This window comes from Camelus dromedarius, chromosome 26, assembly GCF_036321535.1.
Source record: "Camelus dromedarius isolate mCamDro1 chromosome 26, mCamDro1.pat, whole genome shotgun sequence".
NCBI lineage: Eukaryota > Metazoa > Chordata > Mammalia > Artiodactyla > Camelidae > Camelus > Camelus dromedarius.
In genome coordinates this window covers 18,194,603-18,219,178 of record NC_087461.1, presented here as the reverse complement: position 1 = coordinate 18,219,178, position 24,576 = coordinate 18,194,603, and the positions used below count along the sequence as shown (strand labels likewise).

The following is a 24,576-nucleotide window of genomic DNA, read 5'->3' as shown; positions in this document are numbered from 1 at the left end:
CCTGACCAGGTGTTCAAAGACTGGTGTTTCCAAGTTTCAATTCCAAGAACCATTAAAAAAAAAAAAAAAAACTCTAAAAACTGTGATAGAGTATTTAATGTCATGATTATACCCGATGCAGGTGACAGCCAAACAGGATTGGCTCGGGTAGAAGGCAGAAGGGCCTGCAAATTGTGGGTTAGGACAAATAAAGAGAAAGAATCCACATCTCAGGAAGCACCGTCCAAGAAGAGGAGGAAGGACTGTCTACCTGGAAGTGGCTAAGAGAGTAAATCTTAACAGTGATCATCACAAGAAAAAAAAAGTGTCACTATGTGTGATGAGGGGTGTAATTAGATATACTGCGATCACTTTGTAAATATGCAAATGCTGAATCATCATGTTAGATACCTGAAGCTAACATGTCAATTACACCTTAATAAAAAAAAAATGAAAAGGGTTTAAGAAAAGAATGGGGGTGAGGAGGAGAGGAAGAGAGAAAAAGGGGCAGGGGAGCAACAAAGCCATGTACTGGGAGCCCTGGGAAAGTGCACACACAAAGCGGTGGCAAGGAGAGAGGAGGAGTCAAAACGGGGCAGCCTGATCTGCTGGCGGATCAGACAGAAGCAAGCAGAAAGGACAGAAAGGGGGAAACTTACCCCGTGTCAAAGGGCAGGTTGGGGAGTGGGAGGAAGCAATGAAACACCAATGACAGATGAGATAAGACATTTGAAACCAACGACTGCCTGGAGGTGGCTGGGTGGCGGCAACAGACCAGGAGCAGGCGGGCCAGCCGGTCAGAGAGAAAACAAAGCGCTCTGGAAGGAGAAAGCTGCCCCAGTATGTAGCTGGAGGTGCACATGGGGAGCAAGACTGTGGTTGCACAGGAAACACTACGGAAATTCTGAGCCAAGGGCTGCACCCCGAAAGCTCATCCCCTTCTTCCTCCTACAGGGAGACGGCTGTTTGCAGCCTCTGAGGAGCACGATGCTGGCAGCACGACAAGGTCACCACTACCAAGGGGGGCTGGCTCATGTTCTAACAGTCTCCGGGCGTTAAAGCAGGACAGGTTAGCTTTGACCATCCATCAAGACTTAGGTAGCACCCCAAAGCATTCCACAGGAATGAACATGCTGATGCAGAGAACGTGAAGTCATCTTCTGAAAGGAGCTGGGCTGGCTGAGGAAGGATGGTGGGTCCAGTAACCACACTGGGCCCTGTGCATATGGGGGGGTGCACATGCACACACATGTGTGCATGTGTGATGGTATGCCTGTGTTAGAAGGCTGGAAACTGCCCGCAAGAGTCAAGACTTGAAAACAGAATGTGGTAAGTGATCAGTTATGACGTGCAAAGCCGTGTAAGAAGGAAGGACGTTATCCCTGCAAAAGGACCTAGTGGAAACCCCAGGGAGGACGACTGTTGCCAGGACAAGCCCAGTGAGGTCACAGGGAGGAGGTGACATCCTCTAGTTTTGTGTAAGTTGATCCTTCCAGACTCGGCCAGCGAGAGTGCTGGGTTTTGAGGCAGGGAGCTGTAGTCCTCCAGGTCCTAGCCCAGGCAAGGATCCCAACTGGACAACCTCTTCAGTTTCCTCTTCGGTAAAATACAGCCCACCAGTCCTCGGCCCTGGGAACCCAACAGTTCTGGAGAGTCTCACATGCAAATGGCAGCAAAACCAGCTGAAAGCAGAAACGGTGTAAGAATTGAAGATTCCTATGCAAAAGGGGTGAAAGGAAAGGTTCAAGGATGTGTAACTGGAGCCTAGAAAGGGATCAAAGGGCTTAGAACCGTGCGCCTAGGGTCAGCAGCCCTGGGTTGCAGGGAGAACCGGAGGTCGGGCCTCTTGTACCAGAAGCGGCTCTAAGAGTCAGCCGAGTGTCAGAATCAGAGGGTTTTATACGTGTCCAAGTGATTGGGTTGATTTTGTAACCTCTTCTAGAACAAAGGGACTGCAGCTGACTCACTTCCAATAAAGGATCTGATGTACGTGTGGAGCTGCTAGGGGCGTCCACTCACCTCCACTCCGCACAATCAGGAGACAAATGCTTTCGAGTGCTGGGCACGCGTCTGAGGACCGGGAGGGGCCTCAGGGAGAGACGGGCATCTCTTCACACACGTGCAAGGCCTTCTCTTGTTAGCACACGAACTCAAAACTTGAGAAACCTTATAATGTCTCTTCTTTCTTCCTGAACCCAGACCCTCCTTCCAGAGGTCTACTGGCAGGTCTGGCTTGCTACCCTGGGTTTATTTGAGCCAATTACACCACCAGTATGATTACACAAAAAGCTGCGTGAAGAACTACCTTCACACAAAAAAGATGTGCTGCGTCCACCCTGCCCTCACACCATACTTGTTTCTGTCTGTCGGTTCTAAACAGTGAGTCCATCCAGGGCTGGGCACAAGCCCTTGTCCTCAGGGTCTGCAGGCCTGCAGCATGCAAACACTCAGCCTCAGGTTTGCTGAATGAAACCAAAGAGCCAAATCATCTTGCCTAAGGAACAACCTCTTGGAAACTCAAGCTTTCTCCTGGATAGGATAAGAGGTGGAGGCAGAGTGCCTCCGGCTCTTGCCCTCATCTTCTGAAAACAAAAGAGCGCTGTCTGGGACACACATTGTATCTTTTCTATATTTCATGCAACAGAAAAATGTATGTAATTAAACCTGATTGTTACAGCAATATCACAAAATAGTTTTAATATGAGACCCATCCCTTTGTGAGCCAATGAAATACAAAAGCAGCCTAGGTTTTAAGTATGGAAAAACTATACCCACACTGGTTATTCTCAAAAAAATTGCATTCGGAGGGGGAAGGGGGAATGTTAATTCTGACACTTCCTTTTCAACCTTGTCCCCTGAGACGCTCTATCTGGAATAACATTGACATACCAGAAACAAACAGGACTCCTTACAATGGCTACAGTTTAACAAAGGCGTCTGGGTTTTTACCTTCCTTGGTTACTGCACAAAAGCAGCAAATGCAAGTACAGTTGCCCCGGCAGCTGGCAAGTTCTCTCCCATATGCGCAGAAGTTGGTGGAACAGCTGGGAAATGCAAGAGTGCTTTTGAACAAGCGGCCAGGCGATCCAAAATAACGCCGCCTGTTCATCTTCTGCACAATGGAAGCGACAGCCCAGCGCAGGTCTGGCGCATGCCCCTCAGCTGCTGCCTCCCTGCCGCCGCCCTGGAAGCTCCACAAGTAGCTACAGATGCAGAGGGATGCAGGAGAGCGGGAACCTTGTGCTAACCCTTTGTGTGCCATCCCGCGGGTGCATGCACTCATTCTGCAGAGTGGGAGAAGGCTGCATTCCGTCCCCAAATGCAAAAGCCATGTATTGCTTTAAAGGGCCATCCCTCCCTGGGGGGATCTTCCAGTCCCAGGCACTTCTTGGTAACAACTTTCAGGTTCTGGTGGCATTTAAAGACATTATAAGGTTTTCAGTGATGCCCATGATGGTTATTTAAAAGATATGTGCAAAAAGCAAAATCAAGAACTAGGAAACAGCAACATTCAGAGGTCTTTCAGAAGGTGCTTAATGGATTATAAGAAAAAAACAAACACTTTCTCCACTTGCGTTTGCTAAACTGAAAAGCTTCCAAGTGTGTTAACCTATGAAATAGCTACTGTGGTTGTTCACTAGTCGTGCAGCTTAACTGGACATATCCAGATCTCTTCACGTCACCTTCCAAAAGTTAGTTTGGCAATTTTCAGATCAAACATAATTGGCCATATCTGAGCAAATAGTTTGCAAATGTTATCTCAGACACCTTCCCTCCCCTGTCAATTTTGTGGCTCATCTTTCAGCAGACTCCAGAAAATATTTTCCAAGTAATGGGCCCACTTGCCAAGACTGGGTCAGCATGATTTTCACAGATACATATTTTTCTCTAGTGCTGTAAACGGCTAGTGAATGAACAAAGAGAATGTGCTTGCTTCTTTTTCTCCAGCTTGTTTGGGTTTCAGTTTTGTGGGGGTTTTTTGTTTTTTGTTTGTTTTTTTCTTTTTTAAAGCCATGTCATCTTGGCCATTAGGATACTGGCTTCAAATTTAACGGAGAGAGAGACAGCTGGAGGGCTGGCCACAAAGTTACACAGTGGTAAAACCACGAGGAAAGCCTTCAGTTCCGGGGGCCCCTTGTAAACTCCTTGGGCAGCTAGACAGTTTTCCATCACTACCAACCCCTTGCTCCCAAAACACACACACACACACCCCACTTGCTGACAAGAAAGAAGAATCGCTAAGTGTACCACCTTGCTGTATCAACTAAGAAGAATAGTGAGTAACTATCAACTCTTATTTCTTTGGATGAATGAAGGGGAGAGAGATTCTGTTCCTAAACAGCATGGTTATCAGTTAACACTCGTTGGGAGGCCACTGTGAACTAGATTCTGCACTGCTAAGTGCCTTCTATCAGTGATCAAGTGTAACCCCCACAGCTTGAAACCAAGGAAATGCTATTATTGTCCAGAAGAGGAAAGTGAGGTTGGGAGAGGCTGAACAGCTGCCCAACACCATAGACCTATAAATGGTGGAGGGGACATTTGAAGCCTGCCGTTCTGACTTCAGAAGCTTGTCCTTAATCATCACGCCTCACTGCCTCCACAACTGGCACTGCACTGGGACCTTCTGAGCCACGGACTGTCATCCCAGAGTTTCAAACATCTTCTTTAAGGCAATACATTTTAAGTACATTCACGACAATGCCACCATCCCATCTTACAAACCAGAGCTCAATAATGCATAAAGATGTGTACATCTTAGGTGCCTGAAAGGAAGTTTAGTCTTAATCCACCAGGCAGTTAATTAAGGTTGGTTTCACTTAATCTTACACACACATTCAGCATGGTGGCAAAGTCACAAGGCTTCTACAGGGTAGGAACTGCTTGCCTTCCTGCAGGGAAAGCCAACAGAGCTCTGAGTTCCATGGAGTTCCTGACCCCAGGCCCACTTGCCTAGTGAGACACCACACAAGGCAGAGGATAGCTGTTTCTGACTCTCTTTGGAGTTGTCAGTTAATTCTAGGGGGTTTAGTTGTCTTTATATACCTGGAGCTTTAAACAAAGAGTTGGTTTAGTTGAGGCCCTGTCCCACACAAAAGTCAGCCACCTGTGGAAAGCCAATCTAACCCTAATAGCTAACACTATCAAACCAAACCTGGGGTTACAGCTGACCCCTTCACTCAGCAATCCACAAAAACTTTTCAGGAACAGCCTTTGCATAGAAACTGGGAGGAGCAAACAGTACCCCTTAGAACAGGACAGACTTTTGGTCCCAGAAACCTCTTTAAGCCGGTTTCCCCAACTGTAAAATAGAAATAACCTGCTTTGGAAGAGGCTGGGAAGTTTCAAAGAGAATGGTGAAGGCCCTCCCCAAGTGTATGTAAGTTTCTCTCCTACATAAGCACCTCGTAAACCCCAGCGCCTGCCCTTTGTCTACTTCTGAAGGGAGTGGCGGCAGATAAGATAAGAAAACGTGAATTCTATCCATTGATTTCTGCTAGATAAGGTTTCACGCCAGAACAGAGGGCCCCGGGTTTCTCTTCCGCAGCACCTCCTCTGGCATCCAGCTCCCGGGAAACGTCTGTCGCCCGCTGGGGATACTGCCCCCGCCGTTTCAAAGACGGACTTGTACACAAGTCGGGGTTGTGCATAAAGTTACCATAATCTCGGGGTGAGTGGGGAACAAGGGGCCCTCTTCATCTCTCCATTCTCTGTGAGGATCTTCCCGCTGCAACCAACTGTCAAGACTTCACTGGAGCTGTAATGCCTCCGCCAGGAGCGCTTAACCCCCCGCACCTGACCCAGATTGCGGCCTGGACTGGAGCCGCCTGGCTGCTAACTCACAATAATGCAATTACCGCCTTCTGGAGCTCCCCTCCAGGTGCCGGGGGCTGCTGCTGTCACCCCGGGACTAAACCACTCCCTTCCGGGAGTCCGAGCGGAGGGGGGTGTGGCTCGGCGGGCTGGCTGGGCCGCGGGCGCGGGGACCTCACGGATGCGAGGGCCTCGAGGGGGCGCGACCCTGAGACCCAGAGGAAGCGCGCGGGGACCGCTGCAGCCTTCGCCACCAGCCCGATGGGGAGAGGAACCGGCGGTGTCACAGTTCTGGGCACAAGCGTGCCCCTCCCCGGGTCACCCCTTCCCCGCCCCTCCTCCCCGCCTAACGGGCCGCCCCGCTAACTTCCCGAAACTCCGCGGAGGGAAATCCTGACCCTGCCGGCACCTCCGGGAGGCGCGCGCCCGGGCGCGCCGGGGACGGAAGTGGCTGGGAGCCGCGGCCGCGCCGCGCCTTTGTTGCTGCTCCGGGACCCCGCGGGCCCCCGGGAGCGCCCCATCGCGGCGGCCGGGGGATCAACCAACCCTCCCTGCCCGCCGCCCCCGCAAGACCGCCTGGAGCCCGTCTTAACTGACCCCACCTCCGGTCCCCGAAGGAGAGCGTGCCGCGGCGTGTCTTAGTGTCCGCCAGCCGGAGCACTTCGCACGGATCCCTGCCTTCGGCCACCAAGCACAGGGACGCTCCTCACCTTCCGAGCTTTCCCTAGACTTCTGGGGGCCAGAATCGCCGCTCCCCGCCGGACAGCGGCTGGGCAGCCCCGACTCTCGGCAGCGCCACGGCCACTCCCTGCCTCCTTTCACGGAGCGAGGACCGGGTCCCCCTCCCGGGATGATTCACTGCTCCTCACCTGGAGCCTCGCTCGAGTCCCCTCCCTTCCGTCGGCCCGCGCCGCAATCGGGAGCGGGCGCCCTCTGCCGGGCCACGCAGCTAGAACTCCCGGCCGGAGCGGGTCGGAAACAAGAGCCTAGCTGAGTGCAGGGAACCCCGCGCCTCCGCAGCCACCTCTTTCTGAGAAAGGGCCAGCGCGCCAGGGCCGTGCTGGGCCGCCAAGCCCGGGCAGGGACCGACACCGCGTGGAGAGGACGGGAGCTGTCCCCGCGCCCCGGGGCCCCTGCGCGCCCGGAATCGCCCCACTTGCGGGCCAGCCGGTCCAGTCCTGCCCCCGGGAGGCGTCCCCAGGAAACCATCAATTGCGTGTGACTGCCAGCTTAAAAACCCTGGAAAGGGAGTTTTACTGTGTCAAAACGAAGTTTGGGTCCTGGTTCTCAGTAACCCTCTTCTGCCTGAATTAAAGGGACAGAGAGGAGGACGGTGGCCTGTCACACCCCGCAGTCCTAGGACTTGGAAAACGTTTGGGGCGAGCTTCAGGGACAGTCGCAGCCTCCGTCGAGCCCAAGGTCTGTCCGGGGGCTGGAGGCCGGCTGGCGTGTAGCTCCCCAGCCCGGGGAGGGGGGGAGTGGCTGTCCAATGACTCGCTCTTTCGTCCGAGTAAACAAACTTCCCGCAGGTGAGCCTGCTCCCCACCCCCACCCCGCCTCCGCCCTGCCCCAGGTCCTGGGTGCAACTTTGGAGGGGTACCCGGTGGAGGGAAGAGGACACCTACACGCTACGCTTCGCGTCCCCGGCCAAGCGCGTCCACGCGCGCGCCCCAACTTCCCGACCGCGCTCACCTACCCGGCGCGCTCGCCCACCTGCCGGCCGGCCGCCTGCACACAGTTCCCCGCGGCGACGAGGGTGGCGGGGGCGCACACTCGTCCTGGAGCTAGCTGGCTCTCCGCGAGGGGCCCAGGAGAGTCTGTCCTGACCCCGGTCCCCGCAGCTGCCGGAGCAGACAAGTTGCGAGGCAGATCAGGCCGCGCCAGCGCCTCCTTCCCCGAGTGCGGGCGCGCGAGTCCCGGCGCGGCGGGCGGGCGCCGGGTATTAATTGTAGGGCCCCCGGGTGTCGGCCGCCGCCAGGCTCTCTGAGTGGCTCGGACCGCGAGCCAGGCCGGCGGGGCCGGCGCGACCCACCCCCTCGGCGCGCGCACGCGCACAGCGGCTCCAGGAGGGGGGCCCCCGAGACTCGCCGCGCTCCCGCGGCTCCAGCCCCGCCGCTACCCTGAGGCCCGAGGGGCGCCGCTGACCTCAGGGACCCCCCAGCGGGCTCTCAGAGTGTCCAGCGGCTCCAGGAATAAAAGCCGACAACCTGTGCTAACGTTGTAGCCAGTGACGCTCCGGGCCAGTTGTCAAAAGACGGTCCTGGTCCGGCCACTCACGACTGTGAAAAAGTCACGTCACCCTTCGAACTGCGAGTCCCTACAGGGGGCCATCCCCTCTCTCAGTGTTCTCATACTTTACACATTCGCTGATGAGAGCCTCCTGCCCACCCAAAACGCAGATTGCTAGCGCCCCCCCCCCCCAACGATGTCTGATTCTTTAAATCTGAGAGGGCCAAGTTGCGTTTTTAACAAGTTCCCAAGTGATGCTGAGGCAGTTGTGAAGGCTGAGTGAGTTAAGGTTCGTGAAGTACTTAGTAATCTGCAAAGCGTAGGTAAATGTAAACCCATGAAATCCACCTGTGCTACTTGTCTGTTTCACCAGCTAGGGCTCCTGTTAATCTCCCTTCAACCCCCTTCTTTTCCTCCGAGTCTTAGATTCCTATTTTCCCTCCCCAGTATGCACTCCTCTCAGAAAAATGCAAGGTGGGTGTGTTAGCTTCCTAGGGCTCTCATGACAAGCTACCGCAGACTGGGTGGCCTGGACCCCAGAAGCTTATTTTTTCGTAGATCTGGAGGCTAGAAGTCCAAGATGGAGGTTCAGTTTCTTCTAAGACCTCTCTCCTTGGCTGGCAGATGGCTGCCTTCTGTGTGTGTCTGTGTGCTAATTTCTTATAGAGACACAAGTCATCCTGGATGACAGCCCACCTGTAAGACTTCATTTTAACTAAATTACCTCTTTAAAGACCCTACAGCCAAATAAAGTCACATTCTCAGGCACTGGGAGTTAGGGCTTCAACAGATGAATTTGGAGGAACACAATTCAGCCCATAACTAAGATTCACTGCCCCTAAAATCCTACAACAGTAGATCCAGCCTTCTTTAGCCCCTACTCCATCCCTACCCCTCCACTGTAGGCTGGCCTGCATGCACAGTTGAGCGCTGTGATTAGAAGCAGAGAGGATTTAAACCCCAGTAAAGAAACAGCCTCTCGACTCAGCTCATGGTCCTCAAGAAGACACCAGGACAACACTCTGATGTGTGAAAAAAATGTTGGGAAGTCTATCAGGAATTTGGAACCCCTACCCAGCAAACATTTCAGAACCAGCCCTTTATGGTTTGTTAATGACTCAGTACAGAGTCACCCTTACCTTTGTCCTGCCTTTGTTGGAGCTTTGCCTTCTGTCTGGCATCTCTGGAAGGCTCCTGAAGGAGGGAGTATGTTGAATAAACACAATAAAAACTCTTCACTCCTCCTGCTATCTGTGCAAGCCCTGGCGGCATTTAAACTAGGGAAGGCAGGAAGAAAGCAAAGACGTGGGCTGTTAGCACTGATCCTATGCTAACTAGAGCCAGCTGATCTTCCGCAAATCAGTTATAGCCCTGAATGTGGGACTGTCCCCAAGCCTCATCCCCAGTCCTCTGCTGGTTCCACTTTCTATCCTTGCTTTATAGCTTCACAGAACACCAGGCTAGATCCCTCCCCAGTCTCCAGATCCAAGTGGCTACTGGATTAGCCTAGGCCCTCCAAACTCAGTATGCCCCTCTGTTCCACCCCACCACCATCGCCCGGCAGAGGCCCTTTGTAACATCAGCCTCCTAATTAGACCCGCTGCTCTGGCCTGCCTTCTTGGCCAGCATCCTCCATGTTGCTGCTTTAAGGATCTAGTTGTCCTGTGCCTTTTTAAAACCTCTCAATGGGTTCCCTTTATGTTTCAGGAGGAAATTCAAGGTCCTTCACTCCCCTCCCTCTGGAAGCTCATCTCTGATCATTTCCCAATCTGTGCCCTTCACTGGAGCCACAGGAACCACGCACAGTGCTTGCAGACTCAAGAGGGGCCATGCTCTCTGAACACAAATACCCAAGACTCTCTTGGTCTGGCATCTCTGGAAGGTTCCTGAAGGAGGAACCATGTTGAATAAATAACAGTAAAAACTCAGTGTCACTCCTGGTCTCCTCTAGAGTCACCAGGTCTAGGAAGCCCCCCTGACCCCTCCTGAATTAGGGGTCCCCTTGCTGGGACCCCAAGTGCATCTCAGTCATAGCACTTAGAATATTGGCCATAATTACTGGGTCACCATCAGCGTCCTCCATTAACCCACGAGGTCCTGGAGGACAAGCACTTTAGCCATTTTTGTAAGTCTAGCTTGAACTTGATGATCCAAAAAAAACAACAAAACAAGAACAAAAGAAGTTTGCTTTAAGGAATGAATTACTTTTGAGAAATTCCAAAGGTTTAGTCAAACTTAGCATCTGTTAGCAAAGACTTTATTTGGAGCAGTCTTCACTTTTTCTGACTGTCCTTTGTGAACACCCTCCCTTAAGTTACTTCCTGTTTGAATTATAGGTTCATCCTTCAGAATCTCTAATTAACTTCCCTGCTTCCTAAATAGCCAGGATGCCTGAGGGTTTTTCAAGCTGTTCATCACGAAATCAGTTTTATGCCTAAATATGAGAATTTTTTAAAAAAATGAAACAATTAAAAATACTTAAGTGTATCCTGCCTAGTGAAACTTAGTATTGTTTTCATGAAAATTTTGTTAACTATAATTTGAGTTGGGCATGTGTGTGTGTGTGTGTGTGTGTATACAGAGCTGTTGTGTCATCAAATTTATTCCTTCCTGTGGGTCATGGCTACAGCTGGAGTGACACTGTCTCATGCTGGAGTTGTGCTCTCCAGAGGGGACACATAGTTATAAAGACATTGGAGAGGGAGGTCGTTAAGCAGAAAACATTTTCTGGAAAGATGCTCTGAGCCAGGCTTTTCATCCAGGCATTGGCAGTGTGGAGAGTGAAACACAGTGCTACCCGTACACACAGTAGGCGCCACATAAGTGCTTTTATTGACTGGTGTACATATGGAGATGGGTCAAGACGTACAAGATGTGGGTGTGGGAAGTTCTCTTGGCTGGAGTCTGTCCAGGAGTAATAAGAAATGAGATCACTGACATGGAGAAGAGGAGGGAGGCCTGCTGCCACCAGGCATTGCTGGTGTGCCCTGAGGTTTCCAAACACAAGCGGAAGTTGCAGTGGCATGGGATTTCCTAACCCAGTTTCCATCACGAACATTCCCAGATCAAATGCTATGAAGCGCACCCTTACTAAAATAAAAACACTGCTTTCTCTGGGTCAGAGTCAGAGGTGTAGACCTGTGGTGCTCAAAGCCGTGAGTTCAGATGAAAAGCCAGATTTTCTCATCTCTGATAGTCGACTTGTCTGGAAAGCCCATGGCGAGAAGGGCAGGAATGAGATAGGATTACGTAACAGAGAAGTAACAAGTGGCCCTTATAAAGCTGTAACCTTGAGAGTTATGCCAAGTATTTCCATCCATTTTAAATGCCTCTAACCAAGGAGCCTAGATCCAGCCCACAAACATTTAGAAGGCTATGTTCTCACTCCCTAGACTAAAGTTTAGAATCTGTAAAAGCAGGTTACCATGTAAATAAAGAATACATATTACTTCTACTATTTTTTTTTCCCCACTGCTGAAGTCATTCTGATTTGGGCAGATTAGAATAATAAAAACTTGGGCCAGGGGGATATAGACAAGATGTGGGGGGAGTTGCTAACTTTCAAAAAATCTTAGACTTGTTTTTTATTGAGGTAACATTGGTTTAAAACATTATGTAAGTTTCATGTGCACAACTTTCTCTGTCTATTTCTGTAGACCGCCACAACATGCTCACCCTCAAATTCGGTTTCCATCCACCACCATGCAGGTGGTCCACTTTTCCTCTTACCCTTTCCCCTCTGTTCTCTGCATGTTTGTTTTTGTCTGGTTTGTCCACTTGTTTTGCTTGTTTGTTTTTTATATGCCACATATGAGTGAAATCATACAGTATGTAGACATGATTTTTAAAAAGAGAGACAAACTGGTGGACCAGAGATAGCCAGACGTATAATAAAAAATAAATTCTAGGAGACAACTTCTCTGTTCTCTTGCTTCTAAAGAGAAATACACTTGGCCACGGAGATTACAGAATTTTAAATTTGAAAGATGGACAGAATCGGAAAGAAATCAGACGGTGACAAGCATGAGATTTAACAAAACTAGCAAATGGGTTCCAGATCCTTCTTCTTCTTCAGCTTTGAGGGAAACCCACACACAACAGGATAAGTTGGCAACAAAAAAATGTGATTTCAAAGAATTACTGGGGACTGAAATATCCTTCGATATTATTTATAACACTGGCCATGTCTCAGCCATCTAAACTAAGGAGATGTGTGTCAGTTGACTTTTCCCCCCTAAATACAGAGAGTATTCTTTGGCCATATTTCACTGTCCACTCCTTATTCTATGTAATTTTATAGCTAATAAACTCTTCTTTAATACCTTGAAAGTTAGCAGTAGTTTGGGTACCTAGAGGAATATGTGACTGAAGGTACTAATAAAAATTGAAAATATAGGCGTGGCAGAACCAGCTCAGCAGTTCTCATCTCCTTCAAAGCACCTGCTGAGGGAGGCTGTGTAGTTACTTCTTTATGCTGCTGCCTCCTTTTGGAACTTTTTCCAGCTATTAAAATCGGTGGTAAACCATTCTTTCTGTACTCGGTTTTTGCCCACTCACTACCTCACCTGTCACTTTCCCCCTCCCAGCCTCCTATTGTCTGCTTCCATTTTCTAGTTCAGCAGTGTTGGTTACCTACTTCTCCATCCTCTGAGGGTTGTAGGACCAGCCAGCTTGTGTTCAAAACTGTGTTACTTTGGGCCAGTTATTTAACCTCTCTGTTCCTCAGTTTCCTTATGTATAAACTGGGAGGTAGTGACTACTCCCTTCTGAGGACTTTTATAAAGAATTTAGAGAATGCAACTGACAAGGTATTAATATCCAAAATATGCAAACAGTTCCTACAGCTCAATATAAAAAAAATCCAATCAAAAATGGGCAGAAGACCTAAATAGACATCTCTCCAAAGAAGATATACAAGTGGCCAACAGGCACATGAAAAGATGCTTAACAACCCAAATTATTAGAAAATGCTGATCAAAACCACAATGAGGTATCACCTCACAACAGTCAGAATGGCCACCGTCAAATAGTCTATAAATAATAAATGCTGGAGAGGATGTGGAAATGAGGGAGCCCTCCTGCACTGCTGGAGGGAATGTGAACTGGTGCAGCCACTGTGGAGGACAGCATGGAGGTTCCTTAAAAAACTAAAACTATAGCTACTATGTGATCCAGAAATCCCAGTCTTGGGCATATATTCAGAAAGGATGAAAACTCTATTTTGAAAAGACACATGCACCCAATGTTCATAGCAGCCAAGATACGGAAACAACCCAAGTGCCTATTAACAGAGCCAATCTGTCTGTCTGTCTATCTATCTACAATGGATTATTACACAGCCATAAAAAAGAATGAAATACTGCCATTTGCAGCAACATGGATGATCCTTATTCTATGTAATTTTACAGCTAATAAACCCTTCTTTAATAGAGATGATCGTTACCAGTGAAGTAAGTTAGACAGAAAAAGACAAATATTATATATCACTTATATGTGGAAATCTAAAAAATAATACAGATGAAACTGTATATGTAACAGAAACAGACTCATACACATAGTAAACTCATGGGTACCAGAGGGAAAATGTGGGGGAAGGGATAAATTAGGAGTTTGGGATTACCAGATACAAACTACTATACATTAAAGCAACAAGGATTCACTGTATAGCATGTAGAACTACATTCGATAGTCTGCAATAACCTATAATGGAAAAGAGTAGAAAAAAGAATAGAGATATAGACATACACATATGTAACCATATCACTGTGTTGCACACCTGAAACTAACACATTATTGTAAATCAAGTATATTTCAATTCTTAAAAAATACACACACAATGTGCCCCAGAAATTCCAAGAAGAAAAATAAAATTTAGACCAATACCTCCAAAATGGTAAGCGGTTCATAAATAGTGACTGTTATTCTTAGGTATTATACATGAAAACTTCACCTGCCATTCTCTCAGTTAATGACTTATTTGCATGAGAACCACTCTGGACTTTGTCAGTGTTGTCAGAGGTCTCTGGATGCTGGGATGGCCCCTCTGTATTTCATTACAAGCATTGTACTCATTTGTTGCAACAAATGTGCACTCAGCTCTGCAGGCCCTGTGCTGGACACCTGGTAGAAAGCTATGGGACAGCACATCTGTATCTGAGATGACAAAGGAAGTAGTTGTCATTTGCAGTCACCAACAGGTGAAGTCTGAGGATGTCTGAGTTATATAGTTATATGCAGACTGTAGACTGTAGGTATGTAGACTGTAAGCCCCTTGAGGGCTGACCTCCACTGCCCTCACTAGAAAACATTTCTCTTTGCCCTGGGTTTCCTTTCTAAGTAACGCCCAGGATCACCAGCATTGTTTAGATAATACTCTGCCACCTGTCATTAGCTGAGTCCCTTGGGTGTCCCTCCAAGTTGATCTCTGCAAACTCTGACTTCCAGACACACCAGCGGCTGGGCTCAGGAATGGGGCCTGGGAGCCAGCACTCAAGAAGGGTCACAAAACAAAACTGCCAGGGGCACCCACAAGGGGCTAAGTCGTGACAGAGGCATAAAAATTAACCAGAGAAGAAAGAGAGAAAGAAGACCCCAGGGAGACATTCGGTTAGCTTCTCATGAATTGCTTGCTTCACGCTTCTGCAGCACAAAACCACCCAAGTGACTTTGAAAATACCATCCCTACCCCCTGCAACAAGGGTCCAGTGATGGCTCCTGCTTCCAGGAGATGGATGACAGCTAGTCTGATCCCTTTACAGAGAGCCCTGGGCTGCCCACTCTCCATACGGGGGCTGGCTCCATGGCAGTGGACCTACTAATATAGGAAAAATGGGTGCTTGAGCATGGCCGTGTCCCAGGTCTCAGTCAAGTCCCTGGGATGCGCCCCAACAAGTAGGGTCCTTGGCTTATTGCAGGAAAGAATTCAAGAGCAAATCATAGAGTGAAGGTAGATTTATTCAGAGAGATACAGACTCCACTGACAGAGTGTAGGCCATCCCAGAGAGGCCACAAGGCATGGAGGTAGGTGTTTAGTTTCAAGTAAAGGTAGGTGCACACTCCATAGACAGAGTGCAGGGTGCCTCAAAAGGCAAGAGAAAGGGGGAGGGGGAGAGAGAGAGAGGGAGGGATGTGAGGCTGTTAGTATTTAAGGGCTTGGTGATGTCATGTGCTAACAAGTGGGAGGGTTATTCCAACTCCTTTCTGGAAGGGCCTGGGATTCCCAAGAACTGGGCCATCACCCACTTGGGACCTTTTACGGTCAACCTTGAAACTGTCCTGGCACCTGTGGGAGGGCCATTTAGCAGCTATTGTATTTCAATGAGCATATAATGAGGCTCAAGTTCAACTGGAGAGGAACCTTCTGCCATCTTGGTGCCAATGGCTACATCATTCTTTTAAAGGCTGTGCCCTGCCTCCTGCCCTCCTGTGTTACGGCCACGACCCCACACCCATCTGTACCATTTGGAAAGTTTCCTGAACTCCTCTCATGCTCACTAGACCCCATGTGCCTCCAGTCTAAGCTGCAGTTCTGGTCCTGAGGGAGATGGCAGACGTCCTGTTGTTGGTCACCACGGAGATAATACCCCTTCCAGGAGCTGGAGGTCGTCGTGCTTCTGTTCTGTCACTGAGCTGCTGCAGAGAAGACATTTTTTTCTCATTCCACCCCTATTTATTAAACCCAGCCCTTTTTATCCTCCTTATCAAATCTTGCCTAACTCTAAACCAGGGTTTTATTTCATATGACAGGATGAAAAATAAGTAATTCCCCACTTCAGCTTAAACTAGAACAACACAGGAAATAAATGACTAGCCAGGCAGCCAGAGGCCAACAGAGCATTTTCCTGGTGTGGATACGAATCTAAGATGGGCCTCTGACTCTAACCTGATCTGCCTTGGAGAAGATGATGTAAGAAAAGTCTTAAAGAAACCCAACTCCAGAAAATTAAAGCCAACAGGCTTGCTCAGCCAGGACACGCAGTCCAAGGGGATCCTGACCTGATGGAAATCAAAGCGCCTCACCTACCAAGCTTGCACACGGTCCAACGGTGCAAAGGAGCTCGGCAGGGACAACCAGAGGGCTTGCAGTGAGGGTACAGGACTGACTTATGACAGGGTCCTGGAAATCGCAGTTGAACCCTACAGACACATCCCTCAAGGGCTCCAGGAGAACCAAGGGGAAGTCTGTGCTGAAGATCAGAATCTGGGGTTAATTGCCAGTCTTAAGAATAGTGCTTTCTTCCAGATGGTGTAATAGATCTTGTCCTGAGAGATTAAGACTGCAGCTGCAGGATGGGCCAGGAACCTTCTCATTTGACAGGGCCCATGACTGGGTTTGAGGGTGGTGGACAGGCTGGGTGGAGGAGCTCAGGCATCTTGTGCATCTTCTGATTGCTGCCCCGCTGCTGGGTTCCTGCCCTTCGTGGTGCTAGGTATCCCAGCTCTGCCCCTCCCCGACTCCACACTGCCCTGCTTTCCCAAAGACAGGATTCGTTAGGCTGCTTTCCGCTAAAAGTAACAGACTGTCCTCTTCCTGTTAGCTCAAAGAACGAGGCTCTGTTATGTCCAGTGCAGAGGGTTTTAGGATTCACTCAGTCCGGTGGCTTTAGAGTCTGTTTCCCTAAGGGTTCTTTCTGCAAGCTTCATCCTCAGGCTGGTGGCAAGAGGATGCTGCAGCTGGGGGGATCATGTGGCCCTGCTTGACCACACCCACGAGAAGAAAGCAAAAATCACTCCCAGAAGCTCTTTAAGACTGAGAAACAAACTTCCCCCAAGCCCCCAGAAACTTGGAGTCTCTGTTTCCATGCAGTTGGCCCCAATTCCATGTTCTCATTCCTAAATCTGTCACCAGCAAGAGAGGTGGCAGTGCCCCTTGACCAATCCACCCCTCCCCTGGTGTTGAGGGTGTCAATTATACTCCCCTTGAGGCCCCATGACTGTAGGGGGAAGGGGAGAGATCTGAACAAAACTGGGGTTCCAGTACCAAAAAAAAAAAAAGGATAGAAAGAATGCTGAGGGGGTGGTTATGATGACATCTGCCACAGGTTATGTCTTTATGATCATTTTTAATAATAATAATAACTATGGTAATCATTATACCATTCCCCCGAAATTCTGCCTCTCCACCTTCTCAGCAAGTGGTAGCATTGAACTTCTTGGCTCTCCTGTGGGGCTGTGTTGCCAGAACTGGCCAGTGAGCTGTGAGCTGAAGTGATGTGTGTGTCTCCTGGGCCAGAGCATTTAATTGCCTGCACTAGTTTCTTCAAATAGTTCTCTTCTCCTGCCACAGGAACCAGCCAAGCTCCAGACAGCAGCCACCCTCATCAACCTCATCCTGGAGTGAGGACAGTGCAGAGCAGAGCCTCCAGGTTACCTGCAATGGGCCTGTGGCATGATAAAGAAACATACTTTGCTATTTTGAGATAATTTGTTACCTCAACAAAAGCCTAGTGTATTTCAACTGATACAAGAGCTTACATCTATTGAGTGTTTTATCATATTCCAGGAACATGATAACACATTGTCACTGGTCTCTATGGATTGGAAAAATCAGGAGTGGTGGAGGCTCTGTCCATCTCCCCACACCGTCAAGATGACTTCGTTCCTAGACATCATACCAACTGGCAGTTTTGCCAAAGGATGTATCTAAGTACAGGTTATCCCACCACACAACAGGTAAACACCTCAAGGACTGTGGAACAGAGAATAAGTGACTACCGATGTGTGGATGGGGTCATCAGAAAGAGGTCAGAACATTCAGGTATACACAAACATTGGGAATTCAATAAGAGGAGAAAGCAAAGAATAAACCATTGGAGTAAAATTCTCCATGGTTCTCTGGTGTTTCTGCATATCTTGTGATCAGTGCACTGAATGCCTTTTGTCTCAACTACCTTTTCAAGGACGTTTGTACAGCAAACAGTTTGGAGGATACAGATAATGCCTCCCTGAGAGAGAAGAGCAGGTCTGCCTCCACACTGGAAGGTAGAGATAAAAATATCTTTCTCGGAAGCAAAGGAAAGTATACTTACTTACTTTCCAGTACAATAAAGATAATGTCCTCCTCCACAGCAAAGCAGGCATGCTTACTGCCCACTACAAAAGAGTCAAGCTCCTTAAGCACAGGGGTCCTCTCCTCTGATGCAACTCACTGCGTGTGTAGCTGTCATCATTTTGTGGGAATTGACGCTTAGGTGCGAAAATTCTGATACACTGCATACAGCTGTTGCTGGAGGTAATAGACTGTCCTTTGTCTCTGACCCAGGAGTCTCATGTCTCCTGGCAGCAATCATGAAACTGTGGCAAGCTGACTTGTTGGCTTGCAAGTAGGGTAAATCTCAGACTCTTCCTAATTCCTGACACATGTGGTTGTTTACGGACAGGTAACATTCTCAGTTAACCATAAAGAGAGAAGTTAGAGAGAAACCTTTCTTATCTCAGGATTCTGCCCAGAGAAGTTGATCTTTTCCTAGCAATATTCCTTATGTTCCTTTCTTAAACCTGGTAGACTCAGATGATTAAAAACCCCAAGATCAGGTATGGTCTTCAGGCTGGGCTGCAGACGTGCTCAGCTGCTATTCCCCTGCTGGGAGAATTTTCTCTAGAATCTTCCCATCCACCTGAGAATCTAAGCAACCAGCTTGTGGAAATAAACCAGGATGCTACCCTGGGGTCTCATTGTCCAACTGCCTGAATGAAGGTCTGCTCTGGTAGCCCCTTGCTTTCTGTGTTCCATTATCAGAAACCCTTGGCACTGCAAGTTTCCAAATCAGAAATGGAATCTTCTCTGTGAGAATCCTATTTGAACAGAGTGTGGAATTGATTCTAAGGGTTTGACATAAGCTTTAACATCTGACTTATAAATATGTCACCTGCCATGTCCTGAATGAAGAAAAACCATTGCAGACAATCAGGGCTCAGAGAACAATGGATTTGATGGAGTTCTTTGTACCCAGATACAAGTTTTCCCTGACAATTCAGTGCCAAAATTTAAGGAATTCCTTATAAGACACTACTGAATTATCAGTGTTCCTTAGGGATGCAAGTATATTTTTACCTTTGCAAAAAACAAAGAGAATAAAACAACCTGCTTGGAATTGAGACCACCCAGGAAACAGTCTTTAGATCCATCCAAGTCACTGAGTCAGACTTCAGTGATTAATTTTTATAAGTGAATTTTCATTGTGTGTCAAGCTGTCAATCATATATTAGCAGAAGCTATAAGATGTGCTGGAGAAAACCTCTTGGAATAAAAAGGAATCATCAATATGGCATTTCTGCAAGACCTCAACCCATTTACTTTCCAGTATTAAATTTATTCATTTATTAGTTCAATCTGAATAATTTCCTGAATACTTATTAATGTGCTAGGCTGAAACAGATACAGCCCCTGCCCTGGAAATGTTCACTTAAGAAGGGTTTAATTTCAGAAAGTGTTAAGTTCTATGAAGAGAAAATAAATAGTGTTGTCAAAGCTTATAGTAGAAGTTCTACCCAATTCCGGGAGGCTCAAGGATGGCTTGCCTAAAATGGGACACTGGGCCTGAACTCTCGAGGCTTTAAAAGGATTCACTGTGCAAAGAAGTCCAGAAGAAACAGGGGCAACAGGGGTTAGAAGATTATTCCAGGCTGAGGGAACAGCGTGTCCAGAGGCCTGGTGGCAGATGCATCCTTGTTACTTTTACGGCAATAAAAAAGGGTCAAGTCCAAAATTTGGGACAATTTGAGCAACAAAATATATAATGACAGCAACAGATATCATGGACTAAATTAAATATCCACCAGGTCACAGTGATAATCAACAGTTTAATAAATAAATGAATGAGAAGAAAAGCTATTCCTTAGAGTAGAATTCTAATTAATAAATATAAAAAGGATAATGGACATAGAAAATCAACATTCGAAAACACTACAGTAATAATTACTGCATGCAAGAATCACCAACTGGTGATAAAATTGTTAGGTAAAAAGATGATGAGAAACATCGTAGTTATATAAATTCAGAATCTCTCTTGTCTCCATCCCCCTAATAAGGAGTAACTTTATGATGGAGAAACTTGGCAGACACCAACTTAACCAGTGACTCAAAGTTAACATGGCCAGTAATGAGACGTGAGTATCACGTACCTCCTGATACGATACACTGAGAAGAACGCAACATCTCTCTGTGATATTCTTGCCAAAGTATGTGTAACCTGAATTTAAACACGAGGAAATGTCAAACAAACCTGGGCTATGTTCTTCAAGATTGTCAAGGTCAAGAGCCACCAAGGAAGAATGGGGAACAGCTCCAGGTCATAGCCTAAGAAGACCTGGCACCCACATGCGATGTGGAGTGATCGTTGGATCCAGAACCAACGACCGAAATTCAAGTAAGGTCTCTAGATTAGTTAATAGTGTTGCATATGGTGGATGAAGAATGTCGCCTGCCATTTCAGTAAACAGAGGATGTTGCGGCCATTAAGCCATCAGCCACTACAGCCATCCCCAGTGGTTCACCCTGAAGGGAACTCAGGATGGAGAAAAAGAGGATACGGGCCCTAGACAGTTAGGGTGCATATCAAGGGAATGATTTTAACATGTCCAGACTCTTGCATCTTCCCCTACACAGAAAAGCACTAAATTCATTAATTTAAAATGCCTGGTTTTTCTTTAATTAGCAGTAATCTTTTGATGTTTGATGACCTGGTTTTTGGAAGGTTTTTTTTTTTTTTTTCCCAAAAACTTCTATATATCCTGGCTCCTCCCTTACCTGTTTGGAACAGTCCCTCAGAGCTATCTGAGAGGCTGTATCCTGGACTTAGGTCCTCAGAAAGTCTACCAAATAAAACATAATTCTCTCTTTAGGGAAGGTGAATGAAGAGTATATGAAAAGCCTTTGTACTATTTTTGCAACTTTTTTATGTCTGGAATTATTTAAAGATGAGAAGTTCAAGAAGTAATGAGTTAAAGAGAAAAAGAATCAGCTGAAATGTAGAAACTGAGAAGAGGCTGGGGCAGTGGCATCCTGAGACCACACAGGGATTTGTAGAGATTGGAGTCTTCACTCCAAGAGTACAGGAAGAGGTTGAGGGGTTACAGGCAGCGTAGTGATGGACTGGGTTTGCATTTTCCAGCAATCACACTGGCCACGGTGAGGAAAATGGGCTAGAGGCAGGCTAGAATGCAGGTGGGGAGATCAGTAATGGAACATCGCACGAGTGCAGGAGAGAGGATACTGCGAGCTTGATCCAGGGTGATGACAGTGAGAATGGATGAACATGATGAAATTCGAGAGATATTTAAGAAGTAAAATCATAGACTGACGTGGGCGTGGATGATTACCAGCATGTGGGCGTCCAGGATGACTACACATTTCTGGCTCGCCCAACCAAAGAAATAGAGAAGCTATTCACTGAGAGAGTGCACACTGAAGAAAGAAGAGATGTTGTGAGTTCAGCCATGGATATTTTGAGTTTGAGGTCCATTTGCTGGACCTTGATGGTGATATCAGAAAAGGCACTTGTATTTTAGAGGAATGAAGCTCAGAGGCAAAGTCTGAGGTAGAGATAAAAATTAGTCATTGAAGCAACTTGCCCCTAGAAGAGTTGGGGAAAGACAGGTAAACAAAATAGCTATGATTTATCCTAGAAAGTACAACAACTGAGTTATATATAAAGTCCTGTGTGAGCAGAAAGAGGAGTATCTACTACTGTGGGTAACTCAGAATGGGTTTCCCAGAGGAAATGCTACAGAGATGAGCTTAGAAGGATGGACAGGAGTTTGTTCCGCAGATGCAGAGGAACTGAATCGTTAGATAATCTCCATGAATGTTCCTCTGTTTTTTTAACTGGTAGGTGGGTCCAGCCATAAGGTCCAGCTAACAGGAAGCAGCCGTGAGTCAACTACCTGGGTTCTACAAGTGGGAAGGAGGCAGTGTGCTTTCAGTTCCCCAACTGGTCTTCCTTTGTCTCTTCCCTTATTGGGTATAGTCTGAACTTTATCCACAGTGCATGGGCGCTCTAGACTTTTACGCCATGCTCCACCCATCAAAAGTCCTCAAACCCTACTGACAGGACACTACAGACTATTTCCAAGGTGCTGGTTCCCGGCAAAATTACTTGTTATTCACGTGTTAACTGTTGGATAATGACTAATTGAGGCTATAACCTCTGGGGCATTTCCATTTTCATGAGGGACGGAGGCATCCTCCTTAGCCATTTCAGATTGTGGAACAATAGCTTTGCAGCAGGAATTACAGGTTCAGAGCGACTTTTCTTCAGGAGATTCCAAATGACTCCCTGTCATTCAGAACTGTTTTCCACCCCTCCACACTGAGTGATACTCTATCCTCCCATCAATAACTTGACCCGCAATCACAGTGGTTGTCAGCGTGGAATCAGGAGGCAACATTAAGATGGTGATACTGAGCAACTGCCCAGGGGATTTGGAGTTACTTGAAGGCAGGACTTCTTCCTTCCTTCTCCCCCCAGGTTTGTGAATTACTGTTCAAACATCCTTAATCCCTCTTCCCACAGAGTCAGACTGAATTTGGATCTCTGGAATGATTAAATCACCCGAAAGGGCACCTTTGTGATCTTGGGTAACCGCTGTTTGAGCACTTGCTCTTAGAAGAAGCCATCTCTTAGCCAGTGTTTCCATCCTTACACGCTTTTCATGAATTTCTTCAAGTAGCTTCACGACTCCTTCTGGATAGCATACACGCTTCGCGCAGAGCTTTTGTTGTTGACTTAAAAATGGGATACATTTCACAGAATGTCCTACCAAAACCTTGATTAAACTAGTAAGGAGCCATTGGTAATTGAAATGACAATAAACAGTACTGTTTATAGTAGCATCAGAAATCAAGAAATAGGGACAAATTTGTCAAAATAGGGACAATAGGGACAATATCTGAACAGCAAAAACTACACAATGTTTCTGAGATAAATGAAGGAGAGCCAAGAGCAAAATATTATGTTTCTGCACCGGAAGATACTGGTTTTAACATCAGTTCCTTCCACATTGATCTACAGAATCAATACAGTCTCCATAAAAATTGTGGCAGGCTTTAAAAATATATAAATTGACAAGTTGATTCTAAAGTTCATATAGAAACACAGAAGATCTGTAATAGCTAAAACAGTTTGGGAAAAAAGAAGAGCAAAGTCACAGGACTTACACAGTTGTCCCTTGTTATCTTTGGGGGATTGGTTCCAGGACCCTCCATGGGTACCAAAATCCACAGATACTCAAGTCCCTTTTATAAGTTGATGTAGTATTTGCATATAATCTACACACATCCTCTCGTATACTTTAAATCATCTCTAGATGACTTATAAAACCTAATACAATGTAAATGCTCTGTAAATAGTTGCCAGTATGGCAAATTCCAGTTTTGCTTTTTGGAACATTCTGGAATTATTTTTTAGACTATTTTCCATCTTCAGTTGGCCTAATGGCAGGGGGTGTGGAACCAGTTGGCCAGGTCGTAGAGCAACGGAACTCACACGTATATTCCTGATGGGAAAGCGGAACCGTGCACCCACTGAGGGAAACACTTTGGCAGTTTCCTCTCAAGATACACTTTAAAGGATACACTCAGATATCTCATTCCTCATATTTACCCACAAGAAATGAAAACATATGTCCACAGAAAGAAGTGTAGATGAATGTTCATAGAAGCTTAATTCATAACAGCCCCCAAGTGGAAACAACCCTAATTTCATCTATAGGTGGACAGATAAACAAACGGAGGTCTAGTCACACAATGAAACACCAATCAGCCATAAATACAGAAGAGCTACTGCTAAACACAGTGCCACGGGCAGATCTCAGAAACGTTACGTTGAGGAAAAGAAGACTCACACACCAAAGAGTAGGCACTGTATGATTTCATTTATATGAAATTTCAGAAAAGACAAATATAATCCATTGTGACAAAAAGCAGATCCGCGGTTGCCCGGAGCTGGGGGTGGAAGGGTTGCCCGGGAAGCAACCGAGGATTCTTCTGGGGTGATGCACGTGTTCTGTGTTGTGATTGTCGTGGTGGTTCCTTGGGTGTACGAAGTTGTCAGAACTCATCAAGATGCACATTTTGAAGTAGGTGCATTTTATTGAATTACAATTATACCTCAATAAAGTTGATTTACAAGGAAAAAAACATTTAAGGAGGAGAAAATACTATGCTATGCAAATATCAAGTGAGAAGTCTGCATATAGACAGAGGGAGGGCAGTAATTCCTGGGAAACACTCTGCAAAATGAATTCATCTGCCTGGAGACGCTGGTCCCTCTCAGAGCTGCCCTGTGGGCTCGGCCTGGGGTCTGGCCGGGTGTTCAGGGTCTCCTTGGGACTCCTCATACCTGCTGAGTCATGGGCCAAGCCAGGAATTCTGTTTCACCCCTGAGCTGGAGGACCCGGTCTCCTCCTCGCTCTGGTCTGCTGCCTGACTTCGAAGGCTGCCTTCTTGTCCCCTGCAGCTTCCCAGAACGCCCAGGGTCTGGAGGAACTCCTGTCTCCCTACCCAGCTTTTCACCTGAGGTCCGAGGCTTTGCAAAGCTCACAGAGCCAGGCAAC

General features: G+C 47.2%; 1 protein-coding gene across 17 annotated transcripts in view; it reads right to left on the bottom strand.

Moving 5' to 3' along the window:
• The window catches only part of SVIL (supervillin), a 215,156-nt gene extending 207,417 nt beyond the window's left edge, over positions 1 to 7,739 (bottom strand). For 13 of the 17 annotated variants that reach the window (XM_031444941.2, XM_064479447.1, XM_064479449.1 and 10 more), the window contains exon 1: positions 6,504 to 6,656. The gene's annotated coding sequence lies outside the window, so the exon portion shown is untranslated. Of the gene's footprint in view, positions 1 to 6,503; positions 6,657 to 7,489 lie in introns of those variants that run through there. The other 4 variants (XM_031444939.2, XM_031444940.2, XM_064479443.1 and 1 more) reach the window with 4 other exon arrangements.
• Positions 7,740 to 24,576: the final 16,837 nt, after the last annotated feature.